Consider the following 20,107-nt stretch of genomic DNA (forward strand, 5'->3'; position numbering starts at 1 on the left):
AATATGGGCTAGGCTGGCCTCGAAACGAAGGCCTAAGGTCGCCAGTGTTGAAAGGCGAATCGAAAAGAATGAGGACGGAAGGTTGTGGAGACTCAGAATGCGGGAAGGCGGCAGGCTTGTCTAGGCCAGGCAGGCCAGAAATCTGGAAGGCCACTTCTGTCTCGTGGCTTTCCTGTGAGGCTGCCTACGAATCTCTGAAGCTTGTAGGGATTCCTCATGGAACTAGGTCTCTGGCTGGGTATTGACTACACCCGATGGTGGTTGTAAGGAATGTGATGATATTGCTGTCAGAGAGAAATGGAATCTTTGGAGCCTATGCAGATGACTGTTGACTGCTTCAGAGCAGGGGAAGAGAGAAGCGCCATGTGTGAATTTTGACAACTCTGGCATTAGATGCATTGCTTGTATTAGGTATTATGACCATTATTCCTTACTTCGCTACCCTCCTTGGAATTCTGGAGTGGTTTTTGGGGAGGGAGCAAGCTTGGGAAGTCTTGAATGGAATTTCCTCTCTATAGCTTGGCGTTGTTGCTGCAACAAAACGCTTAAGCTTGCTCTCAGAAAGCGATATGGGATTGTGTAGTCCTCGATATGGAGGAATGTTACGGTTGATAGAGAAGAGACATCACAAATTTTTCCTTTTCTATGGTGTAGATAAGAGATTTTTAAATGAATATTTTGCTTTAAGTTTTTTTGGTTACTAGTCTCGGATTTAGATCCTTTGGTTTCTCAATTAAATGCTACCTATTTTTGCTGGAAATGTTTCCCTCATAAGATAATAATTCAGACTATTAAAGGATTCATGTATTTACATCAGTAAGGCTTTTTTTCAGTAAAGTCACCATTTTTCACATCATTTCATAAATCTTAACTAGAACCATTTCAATCTTTAATTTCTTTTCTAAAAGTACTTTGAAAGATTATCATTCTGTATAGTTTCTTTTAAGGCCAATAATCTAAAATTCCTCATGTTTGTTCCTCATACAGGTATTTAATTCTGTAATAATTATTCTTTAGGATACACTATCAATTAAAGTTGTGTTACTTGTTTTCTACATTTTACTTACGCTTTGGCAATTAACCCTATTTATGCATCATTGCCTAGTACTTAACTGCTTTCTTTGTGTGCAGTAATCTTGTCGAGTGGAATCGAAACTAGAGTCCTGTGCCTTAAAGTGTTGTTTATATTGTAACCAAATATATATCATTTTATAAAAGAAAAAAAGTCACATCAAAGTAATATAAGTGCTTTAGGTAACAAATTTTAATTTCTTATGTTAAAATACTAAATATGCAAAAAAATGCACAGATCATAAGTATACAATACAATGAGTAATTATTAAGTGAACACTGAGTGATCACTACCACAGTCAAGAACTAGAACGTTCCTAGTACTGGAGACCTACTCCTCCCCCCATCAATTCCTGAATATTCCTCCTGCCTCACTACTACAAGAGGTTAACAGCAACCGGATTTTTATGGTAATTATTTTCTACATTTATTTCAAGTATTTTTTAACCACCAGTGTTGGCATTACTACCCGATTCAGATGAATTTTATCTGTATTTTACCTGTATGTAAAAGAGTTACACATTATGTGTTATTTTCCTCACGTGTCCCCAATATTTAACCCAATTAGTACATTTAGCTATTGTTCATGTTTTTTCATTTTATATGGTAATGTCTATAGTGTGATGTAGTCTTTTTCTGAATAAACCACAATTAATGTAACTCATCTAATATTAATAAGCATTTGGATTGTGTCCAGTTTTTAGCAGTTACGAGCAATGCTACTGTGAATGTTCTTGTGCATGTATTTTTCCACGCATAGCATGCATTTTTGTAGAATGGAGATTATGCCAAACTTTTCCAAAATAGATCAACTTAAACTCCCACCAGCAGTATATGGTAGATGCTTTTTTTCTACAGTCTCACCAACAGTTGATGTTTTTTGTTGATGCCAACATGATGAGTGTGGCTTTATGTTTTCACAGTTCCCTGGTTATTAATGACTTTGAGCAATTTGTAAAATATTTGTAGGCTGTTTGGATTTCTTATTTGAATTGTCACAATGTTTCTATTGGGTAGTCTGTGTTTTACTTAAATATTTGACTAGTATCGCAAATATCTTCTCTATAATTGGAGCATTTCTCGCTTCCTGGATGATTTTTATCTTCATTTCATTCCTTACTGGTTTATATGCTAATTCCTATTGTTTTAAATTTATTTGTAATTTTAACTCGAAGAAGTTCTATACTTGTGCTACCCAATACTGTAGCCAGCTTGTGGCTGGCTATGGACCACTTGAAATCTGGCTAAAAGTGTTACTGAGGAACTGAATTTTTAGTTTTATGAAGTGTTAATTTAAATTTGAAAATTGATACTTGATTCAGTTGTTGAAAAATGCTTAAGTATGTTTGGAACAACTTGGGTATGTAAATGAATTTTCTCAACTGTTTTTGCATCTCTGAATTCTCTTTGAGGATCTTTTTCCTTTTGCTTTTAGTACACTGTTTAGAATCTTTTTTTTTTTTTTTTTTTAATTTATATTTTGAGAGTCAGAGACAGAGGGTGAACTGGGGGGGTGGGAGTGGGGGCAGCAAGAGCTACAGAGACGCAGAATCCTAAGCAGGCTCCAGGCTTGGGGCTGTCAGCACAGAGCATGACACAGGGCTCGAACTCACAGACCACGACATCATGACCTGAGCCAAAGTCTGACGCTTAACCCACTGAACCATCCAGAGCCCCTAGAATATTTTTAATTCAGGTGTACTGATGGCCAATTACCTTAATTTTTTTGCTTACCTTCCAAGTGTCTTTTTTCACCTTCAATCTTGAAGAAAGTTTTGGGTCTTTTAAACTGTAGGATTGTGGTGGTTTTTCAGAATCTTGAAGATAATGTTCCATTGTGGGTTTTTGTTTTTGCCTTTTTTTTTTTTTTTTTTTTGATTATTGATTTTGAGAAGTCACCTGTCAGTCTAATACTGGCTGATTTGAAAGAAATCTTTAAAGAATGTTTCTTTGTCTTAAGTTTTCTTCTATTTCTTTATGGCATTTTGTGTAGAATTTTTTTTTTCCTGTTTTGAATTAATTGAAATTCTTGAATCTGTGGATCAGTGTCTTTTTAAGAAGTAAATCACCTGTATCTATTCTTACTGTTTCTAGCTACTTACTAAAAATTACTGTGGCTTTTATTGGCACAGTATTCATAATTGTTGTTTGTGACCAGTAATTCCAATTTCTTAATTTGTAATGGGTCTGTTTTTGCTGGTTCATGATTTTTCTTGGTTTCATGGTTTTTCATGTGTGCCTGTGTGCCAGTTGTTGGATTTGAAAAATTATAAGAATATGTGAGTCCTAGGATAATGATATCTTTTTCAAGAAGCCATGTTTTCCTTGGAAAGGTAACAGGCACACTACCAGTCCCAAGTCACTTAGTTCATATTCAGGACTTCAGAGTACTTCTGTTTTACACTTAACTTTAAGTAGGACTTAAGTCATGAGTTCTACAAGTTCCATTTTACTTCCAGTTCTTCCTAATCCAATGATGTTCCTTAAGATCTCAACTTTAATTTGAGTGATGATTTATTTGCATCTGGGTTTGGTGGATCTTGTGCTTCGATTTTTTTCTTCATACCCCAACAGAGCTACCAGTAGTTCAGCCTTTCTTCTTGTTGCTCAGTCTTTTCTTCTGGATAAGTACAAGTCTTCAGGAAAAAGTGACTGACTATGGTGTTTATTTTTCTGATTTATCCTCCTGTATTTTGGCATGTAATTTCATACTGCTTTGTTTCTTTGGTTCTTATTGTGAAGGTTTTTTGTTGGTTTTAATAGGATTGATCTGATCTGCCATTACCATATATGGAACCCTTAACCTCTTTTCTATTTTTGAGATTTGATTTCAAGATCTTTCTACTTCCAGCCAAAATTGTGTGTTTTAACTTGTCATACATTAGTTTAAAATTTTTCAATCAAATTGGCCTCAACAGCATAAGATGCCAAGGTAATTAAAATTTAGAAAATATTTTCAAATATATTTTTTTAAGTATTAAGTTTCAAATGTAAACGAACATGCACTTGAAATATTAACTATTTGTACATGGCTTATTAAAAAAAAAAAAAAAAGCTTAATTTATTTATCACAGGTTCAATTCTCCAGAATGTGGCCCACCAGAATTGCACCATGGTGGGTTGAAATGGTTGGGCCTTTATCTCCACACCTTGCTAGGCCCCAGGGAGGATGTGATGTTGGAAAAAGTGGCTGTTAAAGCCTTTACTTCCCCCTCGCTAGGGGCAAAAACTTTTAAAGCTTTTTTTTGGCTAATTCTTTTGATATTTAACTCTGTATTTACAAATAACATCTTATATGCTGCCACTTGATTTTTCCATGTTAGGCATTATCCGTTGACTTCCACAGTGAGCGATGTAAATTTGGTTTTTTCCCACAAATACCCAAGCCCTGCGCCCCCCATCATTTCACTGATATCTTAGTTTTTGGTAAATAACCATCCTATGTCTGTGTAGTTTCTCAATATTTATCATTAATTCAGCCCCGAACAATCTGCTTGCTTATTGTCAGCACATCTGCATAGGTTCAGAAGTATCAATTTATTTATTTATTTATTTTTTAATCAGTTTAACTATCGCTGAGAAATTTCTCCTAGAACATTCTTATCTCCAGTTTAGGCTGGCTCCTTGATGTGGTTACCCCTCATGCAACCTCTCTCTATTCTGTGATGGATCCTCTGTTTCCTGTATCCCATGTAATTCTCCGTTTTGTGTTAATTTTTGCATCTCTGAGTTTTCTTTGAGGATCTGTTTTCTTTTGCTTAAGTACATGCTTCAGAATTTCTTTAACGTAGATTATCATCATTAAAAGATTAATGGTTATCCATTAAGGTTAATGATTATCCTCATATTATTTGGTCACAATCTCCAGTAGCTATCTGAGAGGCGAATGGTCTGAGGCGTTATGTTCTGTATGTAAATATTTTTAGATTACCCTAACTTAGTTTGGATGTAGGATTTTAAGTTGGAAATGTTTTTCTTCAGAATTGCAAAGGAATTCTTAGTGTCTGATATAAAATCTGAAGCCATTCTTATTTTCAACACTTTGCATTTCACTCTTTTCTTCTTTATGGAAGCTTCTGCACCCTATTTTTGTTTGAAGCTTAAAGAATGTTCTTTGTTGTTCCCAGTGTTCTGAAATGTCACAGTGTTTGTTGTGAGGTGACTTTGCTGTGCATTTCATGGGTTCTTTCTGTCTGGCAACTTGTTTTCCTTACCTCTGAGAAAGTTTCTGATACTTGTCCTGTAATATCCTTACCTCTATTTTTGGTTCTGAAGCTGCAATTAGATATTACACTCTTAGAGCTGTTTCTTTTCTCCCATTTTTAAAATCATCTTCCAGTCTTGCTTTACAGTTTTTTGGAAACTTGCTTGATTTTTTAAACATTTGAGACTTTAATTTTTGTTGTTATATTTTTAATTTCCAATACCTTTTTTGATCTCTGCATTTTTAAAATGGCATCCTGATATTTTTTCTCTTTATGGATTTAATTGAAGTTTTGAATGTTTAATTGAGTTAAGCATTTAATTTAATGTTTTGAAGTTTATTTCTCCCTACTTACTTGGTTTTCTCTAAGTTTTTCTTTCTGTTAGGATGTTTCAGAGGCTTTCATCTTAGAAGTTTTCCTCAGCTGTCTTGTGATTCTTGGTTGTGTGTTCAAATTTATGTAAAGGGCATCAGGAAGCTATTTCAGGCTGTGTGAATTTGGCTGAGGCTTGCTAGTTATTAATGGTTCTCACTGGAAGGATTTGTCTGGAGCATATTTGAGGGGGGATCACCAACATCAACTTTTTATTCATTTGAAAGTCTTTTCTCTTGGGCTAATAAGAACCCAATGAGTAGAATTTTCTAATCTTTTGCCTCTAATCTTTTACCTTTTCCTGTCAGTGGTTCTCAGCTGTGACAATATGACTCCCAGAAGACATTTGGCAATGTCCAGAGACATATTTGGTTATCAAGAGTTGCAATTGAAAACTGGTGGATAGATGCTGCAGATGCTGTTGAACATCCTATAATGCATAAGACAGCCACTCACAGCAAAGCATTAGTTCGAAATGTCATTAGTGCCTATTATGAGAAACCCTGTTCACAGAAGGCATAAGCCTGATTGCCAGGGATTGAGAACCAGCTGAAAACAGCACAAGAATCACAACATTTGATTTTTTTTTATATGATATCCTCACCTTCTGTTGTGTCTGGTATCTCCCAATGTAAAGTCCTTTTCTTACTCTCTGTAGAATCTCTTGTCTTCTGATGGAGTGGGATAGAGGCTTCCATTTTAATTTTAACTGTTTTAGGAATGTAGATTTTTGAGAGATGGCTTTGTAAATGAATTCTATTGCAAATTAAAATACTGATTATTAAGTGACCTTGTTATGTGTTTATTCTATTTGAACCGGATTGGCTGATGAGACTGTGTTTTATGAAGTGCTTAAATGAGAAAATAAGCTGCAAGTTGAAGATTATAAACTAGGAAATGGGTGAAGTCTGGAACTGACAATTGTTCCTCATCCTTCTATTTCAGTTTTATTACCCCATTTCACTCCAGATTTTTCCCAGGTGCTTATCTTCAAAGAAGCATCTTTTGGGGTTGCTAGTTTTTCCTGATTTCTTCTTCCCCTTAATAGTATATTCTTTTCCCAATGTCCCTTCTTATCCCAATGTCCCTTAAAAACACAATAAAATCTTAGATATTTTACTTCTTCCTTGAATGATGTGACAGATTACTATGAAGTTTTGACCAAAAGATTGAGATCAGATTTGACAAGATTAAAGGTCTAAGTATGTTAGCTTTTCTTTTGGTGTGCCTACACATTCTCACTTTCTCGCATCTTGCCACCATTGTAAAAATAGACATTTTTTAATATAGATGACCCAGAAATGTCACCTTATATTGTTTTCTTAAAGTAATCACTTCTAGGCTTGTGTATGTTTTAGTCAACTTACTTTACAATGAGTAAAAAGCAGTGTATTTTCTCTAAAAGCTGTGTTGTAGCTAATAACTATTAGACTTCTGTCCAATGTGTTATATACAGCATCATCCTGATGCAATGTCTGATGGGTATCATGTTTTAAACTTAGGTTGAAACGAATTTTACATGTGTAACATGTTTAGAAGCTAAAATAAAATGTTTATTGTTCTAGCACTGAAAACTTTATATAGTCAAATTATATATTACTTGATTTAAATGTGCAACATGATTTTTTAAAATTCAAAAAAGGTAATATATTCAGTGTAAAAGTGGTGAGAAAAAATGAAGATAATCTGTTATTCCTGCACCTGGAAACAATTCTAAGATGTTGATTTATGTAATTTTAGTCCTTTTAATCTGTTTCTATGGATTTATTAACAGCCAGATCATAAAGTTTTGCCGTGTACTTTTATTTTTAAGAAAATGTTTATTTTGAGAGAGAGAGGACATGGGAGGGGCAGAGAGAATGGGAGAGAGAACCCCAAGTAGTCTCCATACTGTCAGTGTAGAGCCTGACCTGGAGCTTGAACTCCCAAACCATGAGATTATGACCTGAGCTGAAATCAAGAGCCACCCCAGTGCCCCTTGTGTACTTTTAAAAGAAATAATATGTAACTAATATCTTTCCAGTATATTACATACTGTTACAAGATAGTACTGTGTATATTTGCTTTATATTGTAGAAATAACCTGCCAGCCTCTGGGAGTTATGTTCCTAAATAGTGCCATGATCAGTGTTGACAAGAACAAACTATAACAATTTTTCTTATTTTTGTATATAAATATTCTTTTTGCGTTTGTTAATTTTTGAGAGAGAGAGTGTGTGTGTGCGAGGCAGGGAAGGGGCAGGGAGAGAGGGAGACAGAGGATCTGAAGCGGGTTCTTTGCTGACAGCAGGGAGGCCAATGCAGGTCTTGAACTCAGGAACTGAAATACCATGACCTGAGCTGAATGAAGTCAGGTGCTCAATCGACCGAGCCACCCAGGCGCACCAGATAAATTAGTTTTAAAGTATTTTTACTCATGTGTGTGTGTAAGTATGTGTTTTTCATGTTTTATTTTTGAGAGAGAGAGAGAGATTGAGAGAGAGAGAGCACCTGCCCATAAGCAGGGGAGGAGCAGAGAGAGAGAGGGAGACAGAGAATTAGAAGCAGGCTCCAGGCTGAGTTGTCAGCACAGAGCCTACACAGGGCTGGAACTCATGATCCCTGAGATAATGACCTGAGCTGAAGTCAGCGCTCAACCAAGTGAGCCATCCAGGCGCCCCTAAAGCATTTTTAAAGTAGCTAATATTTCCTATGAATTACCATTATTGTTTTGCAAACTTTTCTGTACGGTCATATTTTGCTCAAACAGATTTTGTCTATACGTTTTACTTTACAGAAATTTTACTTCATTTTATAATCTGTATTAGTAACTTGAAACTATGTTTTTGGTGCTTACATTTCATTTTCACAAATGTTCTGTAAGTTTGTGTTTTCATCTCTGTTTTTCACAAATTATCATAGAGTAAAGCAGTTTTGAGTGTGTATTTTTGCATGTTTTTTGGGGTCACCATAGTTGTCCACATGGAAGAGTAAGAATTGTGACTTTTGATCATTTCTTCCTTTCTTTTGGATTTTTTTTATTAATAAACTTTTTTTAGAGCAGTTTAAGGGTTTAGAGAAAAATTAACTTGAGAGTACAACAATTTTCCATATATTCCTACTGGCCTAGGTCCCTTAGCATTAACCCAGTTTACCTTATTATTAGCTTCTTGTCTAGAGTGGTATGTTTGTTACCATTGATGGACCAGTATTGATACATTAGTATTAAGAAAAGTTCATAGTTTAGATTAAGGTTTACTCTGTGAGTTGTACATTACAGGTTTTGAGAAATGTATTATGACATATATCCACTGTGACAGTATCACAGGAAAATCATTTAGCTGTCCTAAAAGTCTTCTGTGCTCCACCCATTTTCCCTTCTCTTGAATTCTTGGCAACCATGATCTTTCTGAGTATCTCCATAGGTTAGCCTTTTCCATCCATAGAGCTGGAATGATACAGTGTGTATCCTTTTTCAAATTGTCCTTTGCCCCTAGCAATATGTGTCTAACTTTCCTTCATTTCTTCTCATGTCTTGATAGCCCATTTCTTCTTAGCAGCAAATAATATTTCATCTTATGGATGTGTCACAGTTTGTTGATCCATTTACCTATTAAAGGATATCTTTGTTGTTTCCACTTTTTCATAATTATGAATAAAATTGTTACAAACAATCTGGTGCAGGTTTTGTATGGACATAAGTCTTTAACTCATTTGGATAAATACCAACAGGTCTGATTTCCAGATTGTGTGGTAAGAGTATGCTTCATTTTGTAAGAAACTGCCAAACTGTCTTCCAAAGTAGATGTACCATTTTACATTCTAGTCTGCAGTGAATCAGAGTTCTTATTATTGTATGTCCTCACCAGCATTTGATGTCATCATTTTTTGGGTTTAGACATTCTATCAGGTATAGAGCAGAAATATCATTGTTTTAATATGCAATTTTCTAGTGACATATAATACTGAGCATCTTTTCATATGCTTATCACCTATATATTTTATTTGGTAAGGTGTCCAGATCTTTTGTCCATTTTTTAACTGGGTTGCTTTTTTTTCCATTTTATTGTTTAAATGTTCTTGTATGTTTTGTATACCAGTCTTTTATCAAATCTGTGTTTTGCAAGTATTTTTTTCTCAGTCTGTGGCTTGTCTTCATTCTCTTAACAGTGTCTTTTATAGAGCAAAAGTTTTTAATTTAAAATTCAGTTTATCAATTTTTTCTTTCCTAGATTGTGTTTTTGGTGTTGTACCTAAAAATTCATTGCCAGACACAAAGTCACACAGATTTTTTTCTGTGTTCCTTTTTAGAAGTTCTACGGTTTTGTGTTTAATGTATAGGTGTATGTTACATTTAATTTTTGTGAGGTTTAAGTGTTCTGTCAACTCAGTTTTTTACCTGTGGATGTCCAGTTCCAGTACCTTTAGACTTTTATCTTTTGAATTATCTTCTCTTCTTTGTCAAAAATATTTTTGTGAGTCTATATCTGGGTTTCTATTTTGTTCTATTTATTTATTTATTTTTCTATTTTTTTCACCATTACTACACTCTGCAGTTGACCCTTGAACAACACAAGTTTTAGGGTTGCAACTGCCTGTACAGTTTAAAATGAGTGTGTAACTTTTAGTTCCTCCCAGAACTTCACTACTAATAGCCTACTGTTGACTGGAAGTCTTAACTACTGATAACATAAACAGTTGATAATACCTGTGTTGTATGTTATATATAATATATGCTATATTCTTAAAATAACCTAGAAAAAAGAAAATGTTAAGAAAATCATAAGGAAGAGAAAATACACTTACAGTATTGTACTATATTTATTAAAAGAAAAAAAAAAATGTGTGCATATAAGTGGATCCAAGCAGTTTAACCCTTGTTGCTCAAGGGTCAATTGTATATATTACTTTAGCTTTATAGTAAGTCTTGTAGTAGGGTAGTTTCTGACCTCCAACTTTGTTCTCTTGCAGTATCATATTGGCTCTTCTGTGTCTTTTTCCTTTCCACGTAAACTTTAAAATCAGTTTATATCTACAGAATAACTTTAGAATTTTGATTGGGATTTCATTGAATCTATAGATCAAGATTGAAAGAACTGACATAATAACAATACTGAGTCTTCTTATCCATGTAAATGGAATATCTGTTCATGTATTTAGGTCCACTTTGATTTTTTTTTAATCAGATTTTTTTAGTTTTTCTCATGTAGGAAGTAGTTGACATTGGTATATTAACCTTGTATCCTACAACTTTGCTTTAGTAGTTTATTAATTTCAATAGTGTGTGTGTATTCTTTGGGATTTTCTCCATTCATGATCTTACCATCTACAAACAGATGGTTTTATTTCTTCCTCCCTATCTGTATACATTTTATTTCCTTTTCTTGTCTTACTGCATTAGCTAAGTGTTCAAGTATCATTTTGAATACCAGTGGTGATCCTTCTTGATCTGAGTGGGAAATCATGTAATTTCTCACTATTAAAAATGGTGTTAGCTGTAGATATATTTTTTTAGATGTTTTTAGCATTAAAGAAATTCCCTTCTAGTCCTGGTATTTTTGAATTGGTATTGGATTTTGTGAAATGCTTTTTCTGCATCTCTTGATAAAATCATATTTTTCTTTTTTTATTCTATTGTTATGGATTAATCATTTGTTTTAGGAATGGTGAATGAGTCTGGCATACTTAGAATGAATCCCACTTATTTTTATGTATTGTGTGATTTAGTTCACTACTACTTTGTTGAGAATTTTTGCATCTGTATTCATGAGAGATATTGGTATATAGTTTTCCTTTCTTGTAATGTCATTGTCTGGTTTTCCTATTAAGGTAATGCTTACCTCATACAATTAGTTAGAATGTATTCATTCACCTTTATTTCCTGGAAGAGACTTATCATTAGTAGGGAATTACTATCATTTGTTCCTTAAATGTTTGGTGGAGTTTACCAGTGAACCTATCTGGGCCTGATGGTTTCTGTTTTGGAAGGTTATTTATTGACTCGATTTCTTTAATACATATAAACATATTCAGATTATTTTTCTTGCATACATTTTGTTAGACTTTGCCTTTCAAAGAAATGGTCCATTTCATCTAGGGATCAAATTTGTGGGCAGAGATGTTGTTCATAATTTTGCCTTATTACCATTTTAATGTTTAAAGGATCAGTGCTGATGGCCTTGCTTTTATTTCTATTAGTCATTTGTGTCTTATCTTTTTAAAATATTTTGTTCTTAGCCTGGCAAGATGTTTATAATTTTAAATTTAAACTGAGCCAGTTATTTTGTTGATTTTCCTGATTGATTTCTACTCTAATTTGTATTATTTCATTTGCATGGTTTTGGTTTGCTTTTTCTAGTTTCTTAAGGTACAGACTTAGATTATTGAGTTTTAGGTTTTTTCTTGTTCTAGTATATGTGTTCAGTGCTATAAATTGTCCTCTAAGGATTTCTTTTGCTGCATCTCTTTATTTGGTTAAGTTCTATATTCTTTTTCATTTCATTCCCAATTTTTATTTTTCTTGTTTTTTCTTCTTAGGCACATGTATTATTTTTGTTTAGGAATGTGTTATTTAATCTCCTTTTGGTGAGATTTTCCAGGTATCTTTTTATTTTTTGTTTCTAGTTTAATTTCATCATGATAGAGTATGCTTTATCTGATTTCTGTTGTTTTAAATTTGAATATTTTATGGCTTAGAATGTGATTGGTGAATGTGCCATGTGAGCTTCAGAAGAATGTGTTTTCTGCTCTTGTTGAATGCAGTATTCTATAATTATCAGATCCATTTGACTCATGGTACTGTCCAGTTCAGGTAGGTCTTCTCTGATTTTCTATCAATTACTGATAGGGGGATATTGATGTCTCCAAGTATAAGAGTGATTCATCAATTTTTTCTTGCATTTGTATCATTTTTTGCTTCATGAATTTTGACTTTCTGTTGAACATGCACACATTAAGTAGTATTGTCTTATTGGAGAATTAACTACTTTATCATTATGTAATACTCTTTCTTTCTGATATGCCTGCCTGCTTTGAAATTTGCACTATCCAAAATTAGTATAGCTACTTCAGCTTTTTGATTAGTGTATATCTTTATCTGTCTTTGTACTTTAATCTATGTCATTAGATTTAAAGTAGGTTTCTTGCAGACAACATATAGTTGAGTCTTGTTTTTCTGCTCACTCTGATAGTCTTTTTTTTTACTTGGTGTATTTACTTTGACCGCTGTTTAAAGTACTCACTGACATAGCAGGATTAATATCTACCAAATTTATTGCTGTTTTCCCTTTGTTGCTCTTGTTCTTTCTTTTTTTTGTCCTTCACTCTTTCTTCTGCCTTCTGTGGTTATAACCATGCATTTTACATTATTTCAGAGTTTTTTGCTCTTTCTCAGGCTATAAATTATACTTTTTGTTCTCAGTGGTTATTTTAGAGTTTGCAGTATACATGTATAAGCAATCCAAACCCATTTTCAAAAAACACTATACCTTTTAATGGTTAGCAAAAGTATCATGCAATAGAGTATTCCTAATTCCTTACTCCGATCCTTTATAAAGGATAGTATATGCTATACTGTTAAGCATATCAAAGCATTCTTTACTTCTGTTTTAGGGGTTTTGATTTTTGCTGTTTCCTCTTGATTCATTCTTAGAAATTCCATCTCTGCTTACAATGCTTGTTTGTAATTGCATGATACCTGCTTTTTCCATTAGAGCCCTTAACATGTTAGTTGTAGTTGTTTTATACTGCCAGTCTGCTAATTCCAAAATCTTAGTCACATCTGAGCCTCGTTTTGTCTTTTCAGGCTATGTCTTTTTTCCTTTTAGTGTGCCTTGTAACATTTTGTTGAAACCCAGAAATGATGTACTGTGTATAAAGAACTGAGGTAAGTAAGTCTTTAGTGTGAGATTTTTATGTTTATTCAGCTTAAAATTAGGTTGTGTTTATTGTTTGCTGCACCCTTAGGTGTCAGAAACTAAAATTTCTTCTTGTGTTCTTGCTTTTGACTCCAACTGTTTTCTTTGGAATTCCCTAGAGATTTCATAAACAAGGTCTGAGAGTTCTTTCACTTGTAAACCCCTACTTTAATACAGGAGCCCTGTTAATGTGGTGGGAAGATGTTGAGGGAGGAGAAGCATCATATATTCCTGTAATTAGGTCTCAGTTTTGTGTGTAAGAGAACCTATCCCCCTGAACATAGTACCTATACAGGTACTTCTCAGATTCCCCCACCCTCAACAAGTAACACACACATTACCCCTTTAGGGGAGTCATGAAGGGAAGAAGGGGCTAGAGTTGGGTATTTCCCTTCCCTAAGAGAGCTGGACTCTGGTAAAATAATTTGCTTTGCAGGCAAGCCTTGTTAAAGAGGACAGAATGCTCTAGATATATTTCAGTGTGTCTACTTTTCCCGTATCCCTGTTGCAACAGGAAGAAATTTTTTCTGATCCTTGTTAGAAGATCAGAAGGGTCTAGAGAACCTAGAAGGGTACTTGGAGGTAAAACTCAGAATAAGTGTGGGGTCTTCCCTAAGACTGGCCCTCCTGGAGTTTTTAACTCTTAAGCTTTTTAACATTGAACCTCTAGCAAATTGTCAGTCACATTCTAATTTCGTATATTTTGGAACTGCCTCCAGTGCAGTCTCTGTACCTGGGCTTCTGCTCCAGTAAGCTATGATTCTCTATATCTGCCTGTGTCTAATATTGGAAGACACAGTGCCCTCTGACCTCATTCTTACAGATCTAAGAAGAGTTGTTGTTTTTCAGTTTGTTTAAGTTTTTTCTTGCTATGAAGAGAAGAGTGTCAACCTCCAAGCTCTCATTTACATGCTGGACAGAACCTTGATCCTTTTTGAATAAAAATTTCTGGTTTTGTTTGTTTTTACTTTAAAATCAAATTAGTGAAGACTGTAGTTGAAGTTTTTCATTGTGTGTGTGTATAGTGATGTAGTTAATTAACTTCCTACCACTAGCTATTTAATTTTTCCTTTTTATAATCAGAATTATATTAAACATCCTTATAGCTAGGTATCTGTATATATCTGTAATTATTTCTTTTGAGTAAATTCCTGCAAGTGGAATTGCAGGATCAAAGTCTGTATTAAATTGAGCCTTCTAGTAAAGATGTGTTTGTACCATTATTTTGTGTTGCTTCAGTTAACCACAGCCTTACCAATACTATTACCTTAACTCAAACATTTTACTTTGTGTGCCAAAATAGTACCTCACTTAATCTTTTTAAATTTAGTTTTAATGGGAAAGAACTATATTTTAAAGATGAAATTCACTTTGTTCTCTTCCTCAATTTTTTTATTCAAATGTAATTAACATACAGTTATTAGTTTCAAGTGTGTAATATGATTCAGCAATTCTGTACCTTTCTCAGTGCTCATCAAGATAAGTGCAGTCTTAATCTCTGTTAAGACTATTTGAACCATCCTCTAACCCACCTACTCTCTGGCAACCACCAGTTTGTTCTCTGTACTTAAAGAGTTTGATTTTTTGACTTTTTTCCCCTTGTTTCCTAAATTCCACATATGCACAAAGTTTTATGGTATTTGTCTTTCTCTGATTGACTTATTTCACTTAGCATTATACCTTCTGGGTTCATCCATATTGTTGCAAATAGCAAGTTCTCACTTTTTCTTTATGGCTGAGTGATGTCCCTTTATATGTGTGTGTTTATGTGTATTTCAGTATGTATGTACATAACAATTTCTTTATGCATTCATGTATGGATGGACATTTGGATTGCCTCCATATCTTCGCTATTATAAATAATACTGCAGCAAGCATAGGGATTCATATATCTTTTTTAATTAGTGTTTTCGTAGTCTTTTGGTCATTACCTATTAGTACAATTACTGGCTCACTTGGTAATTGTATTTTTTATTCTTGAGGAACCTCAACACTGTTTACACAGTGGCTGCACAAGTTTGCATTCATGCCAGTAGTGTACGAGGTTCTTTTTTCTCCACCTCTTCACCAATACTTATTGTTTCTTGTGTTTTTGATTTTAGCCATTCTGACAGGTATAAAGTGATATCTCATTGTGGTTTTAATCTGCATTTCCCTGGTGATTGGTGATACTGAGCATCTTTTCATGTGTTTGTTGGTGATTGTGTATGTCTTTGGAAAAATGTCTGTTCTAGTCCTCTGCCTACTTTTTGTTTGGATTATGTTCTTTTGGTTTTGAGTTGTGTCATTTCTTTATATATTTTGGAAATCAATCGTTTATCAGATATATGTCCTTTGCAAATATCTTATCCCATTCAGTAGATTGTCTTTTAGTTGTGTTGATGGTTTTCGTTGCTATGCAAAAGCTTTTTGTTTTGGTGTAGTCCTGCTACTTTAATGTTGCTTTTGTTTCCTTTACCAGAGGAGACATACCTAGAAAAATGTTTCTATGGCCAACATCAAAGAAATTACTGCCTATGTTTCCATCTAGGAATTTTATTATTTCATGTCTCCCATTTAGATCTTTAATCCATTTTTAGTTTATTTTTTTAATATGGTGCAAGAAAGTGGTCTGATTTCATTCTTTTGCATGTAGCTGTCCAGTTTTCTGAGCACAATTTGTTGAGGAGATTGTCTTTTCCCCATTGTATAGTCCTGCTGACTTTGTCATAGAGTAATTCACTATAAAAGCATGGGTTTATTTCTAGACTTTGTTTTGTTTTGTTGATCTGTTTATACTTGTGCCAGTATCATACCATTTTGATTATTACAGCTTTGTAGTATACCTTGAAATCTGGGATTATTGTATGTCCAGCTTTGTTCTTTCTCAAGATTGATTTGACTATTCAGAGTTATTTTGTGATTCCATACAAATTTTAGTATTATTTGTCCTAGTTCTGTGAGCAATCCTGTTGATGTTTTGATAGGAATTTGTATTCAATCTATAGAATTCTTTAGGTAGTATGTACACTTTAACAGTATTAATTCTTTCAGGCCATTAACATATATTTTCAATTTCTTTAGTCAGTGTTTTATGGTTTTCAGAGTATAGGTCTTTCACTTTCTTATGTTTATTCCCAGGTAATTTATTCATCCTGGTATAATTGTAAATAGGATTGTTTTCATAATTTCTCTTTTTGCTATTTCATTATTAGTGTATAGAAATGCAACAGATTTTTGTATGTTAGTTTTGTATTCTGTGACTTTCCTAAATCCATTTATCTTTTTTTTTTTTTTTTTTTTTTCCAGTTATCAGTTCTAATGGTTTGGTGGAGTCTTAGGGTTTTCTATATGTAATACCATGTTATTTGCAAATAAGTGAAAGTTTTACTTCTTCCTTAACAATTTGGATTCCTTTTATTTGTTTTCCTTGTCTGATTACTGTGGCTAGGACTTCCAGTACTATGTTGAATAAAAGTGTTGAGAGTAGACATCCTTGTCTTATTTCTGACCTTAGAGAAAGGGCTCTCAGTCTTTCCCCCACAGAATATGTGAGGTGTGGGTTTTTCGTAAATGACCTTTATTATGTTGAGATGGGTTTCATCTAAACCAACTTTGTTGAGAGTTTTTATCATGAATGGATGTGTTACTTTGTCAAGTGTTTTTTCTGCATTTCCCGAGATTATCCTATGGTTCATATCTTTCTCTTGTTAATGTGATGTATTATGTTGATTGATTTGATTGTAAATACTGAACCACCCTTACATCCCTGAAATAAATCCCACCTGGTAATGGTGAATGACTTTTTAATGTGTTGTTGGATTTGGAGTGCTGTTATTTTGTTGATATTTTTTTTTGTAACTGTTTTCATCAGAGATATTGGCCTGTGGTTTTATTTATTTGTTTGTTTTTTTACTCTTGCTTGATTTCTCTAGAATTAAGTATTAGTGGTAATAGTGGATATATTCATGATTTTATTTGTAATACCGTTTACAGTGGGTTTTGATACCTATCGTATTATAACTGAAGAACCAGATTTTTCCAAGTCCAACATGGGGCTTGAACTCATAACTCTGAGATCAAGACTGAGCTGAGATTAAAAGCCAGAGGCTTAACTGAGTGAGCCACCCTGGCGCCCCAATCTTTTACTTTCTAAAAGGTACCTTTTTTTATTTATTGGACTACTGGCTAATAAATATTTGATCCAGAATCTTTTATTCTGTTTATGAATTCTGTGTGAGCCTCATCTGCAGTGATATTTTTTGCCTTTTGCCAAGTTTTATTAACAAAGCTTATATCAGGTGCATAGAATAAAGTACGAAGGCCTATATTTTTTTTTTTCTAGATTTTGGAATTGTTTAAATCCCTATAAACTTCTTTTTTGAATATTCGTTAAAAATTAAATTTCAAGGGTTGCCTGGGTGGCGCAGGCAGTTAAGCATCCGATTCTTGATATTGGCCCAGGTCATGATGATTTCATGGATCATGAGTTCAAGCCCACATTAGGCTCTGCACTTCTGGTGCAGAGCCTGCTGGGGATTCTCCTTCTCTCTGCCCCTGCCCTTCTCTTTGCCCCTCCCCGCTTGTGTTCATTCTAGCGTGCCCTCTCTCTCTCCCTCTCAAAATGAACATAAAAAGAAATTTAAATTTTAGAACTCCTTGGTGCTATAGCTATTTTTGTGCGAAGTTTTGAGCACCCTTCCCATTTCTTTTGTGATCACTGATTTTTTCATGTTTTCTGCCTTTACTTTTCTTACTACTATTTGTTTTGTTAATAATTATTTTGTCATTTTTCTGCCTTTTTTTACATTATGCACTTTTTCACTTAAACTTTTTTAGTTTTTTAAGTTAAATGTTACACATTTCACATTTAGTTTCTTTAATAATAAGTTTGCAAGCTTGTTTAATGCCAAGTAGTTCTGCACCCAGTTCCAACAAAAGTATTGGAGGGAGTGTTCCCCACACCACCAAGCAATTCTCAGACCCTAGCTGGGTGGCCTCCAATTCATCTCAATTCTGACATTGTTTACTTAGAGATCATATCTGATTCCACAGTTTAAGAGCTCAGTCCTATAAAACTACCCCCCCACCCCCCACTTCATATGCCAGTCACAGGTTGAAGTTGTCACCTGTTCTGACTAACCTGCTGTAGATCAGAGGTTCCAATGTTCCCCTGCTATTGAGTGGCTCACAGAATGCAGAAAGACATTTTATTTATTAGGTTAGCAGTTTATTATAAAAGAACATAACTCAGGAGCAGCCAGGTGGATGAGATGCATAGGGCAAGGAATGTGGGAAGGGGTGTAGACTTTAATGTCCTCTCTGAGCATGCCACTCTCCCTAAATCTCCCCTGTGTTCACCAACCCAGAAATTCATTGAACTTCATACTTTTGGGATTTTCTTTTACTTTGGGAAGCTTCATCACACAGGCATGATCACCCAGGCATGATCTATCATCATCTCCATTTTCAGTTCTCCCTTCTCAAGAGAATAGGGGTGGGGCTGAAAATTCCAAGCTTCGAATCATGGCTTCCTCTTTCTAGTGACTGGGACCTATCCACAATTCCACTAAAAGCTGCCTCATTAGAACAAAAGAGACTCCTGTCAATCAAGAAATTACAAGGTTTTCAGGAGCCCTGTGTAGGAACCAGGGTCAAAGATAAAATATTAGAACCAAAAAAATGCTCCCAGTGCTCTTAACACTGAGGAAATTACAAGGGTTTCAGGAGTATGTGCAGGAACCAGGGCCTGAGATCAATATTTTTGTATTATCTCAAAAATACCAAAAGTTTTTCTCTGGATTTTGTGGGGTTTTTTGTTTTTCTTTATGGTAGGGGAAATTTACACTATTTATGATCAATTCTCTATTAATAATTGGATTATCACTATTAGTGTTTTTTATAAATTCTTAAGTAGGCAATATTGGTTATCAGTTGCTACGTAGCACACTGTTTCACAACAGTTGCAACCAGTAGTGTTTTAAAACAACAAGCATTTTTTTCACACGGTTTCTGTCAGTCATGAATTCAGGAGCAACTTAGTTGGATAGTTGTGGTTCTTCAACTCTCATGAAGTTACAATCAAGATGTTAGTTGGGGCTGCAGTCATCTGAAAGCTTTACAGGAGCTGGAGAATAGTTCACTCACATGGTTGTCAAGTTTCTAGTGACTCTCGATAAGAGGCTTGGTTACTTACCATATGGACCTGTTCATAGAGTTGCAGGACTTCATTGCATGACAGGTAGCTTCCCTCAGAGTAGGTGGTTTAAATGAAATCAAAACCTATCCTCGGAAGTCACACTCCATTATTTTCACAATATCCTCTTGGTTATACTGGCCAGCTCGATAATGTGGTAGTGGATTGGTTACAGACATGCATACTAGAAGTTAAGAACCACTGAGGGCCATTTTGGAAGCTAGTTAAAATAAAGTGGAATTACTAAATTTTCTTTTAGGATGTAAGAAAAACCTTGCATTTTGAGTATGAGACCTTCTCTTATGCATGCCTGTCTTCTGAAAAAGCTCTCACTTTACGTAGAGAATTATAGTTTTGTGCATTTGAGTTGGATAAATTGAACTGCTGAG

The 20,107-nt window shown here is 34.4% G+C and overlaps 1 protein-coding gene across 9 annotated transcripts in view; it reads left to right on the plus strand.

Moving 5' to 3' along the window:
• Positions 1-20,107, plus strand: part of ORC4 (origin recognition complex subunit 4) — an 81,682-nt gene that overhangs the window by 160 nt on the left and 61,415 nt on the right. For 2 of the 9 annotated variants that reach the window (XM_019455522.2, XM_019455561.2), the window contains exon 2: positions 13,432-13,512. The exons of 4 other annotated variants lie outside the window; for them this stretch is intronic. The gene's annotated coding sequence lies outside the window, so the exon portion shown is untranslated. Of the gene's footprint in view, positions 1-1,309; positions 1,482-9,065; positions 9,089-13,431; positions 13,513-20,107 lie in introns of those variants that run through there. 3 more of the 9 variants (XM_019455531.2, XM_053909012.1, XM_053909003.1) reach the window with 2 other exon arrangements.

The sequence above is a fragment of the Panthera pardus genome, unplaced genomic scaffold (genome assembly GCF_024362965.1).
Source record: "Panthera pardus isolate Hobbes unplaced genomic scaffold, ASM2436296v1 HiC_scaffold_10, whole genome shotgun sequence".
NCBI lineage: Eukaryota > Metazoa > Chordata > Mammalia > Carnivora > Felidae > Panthera > Panthera pardus.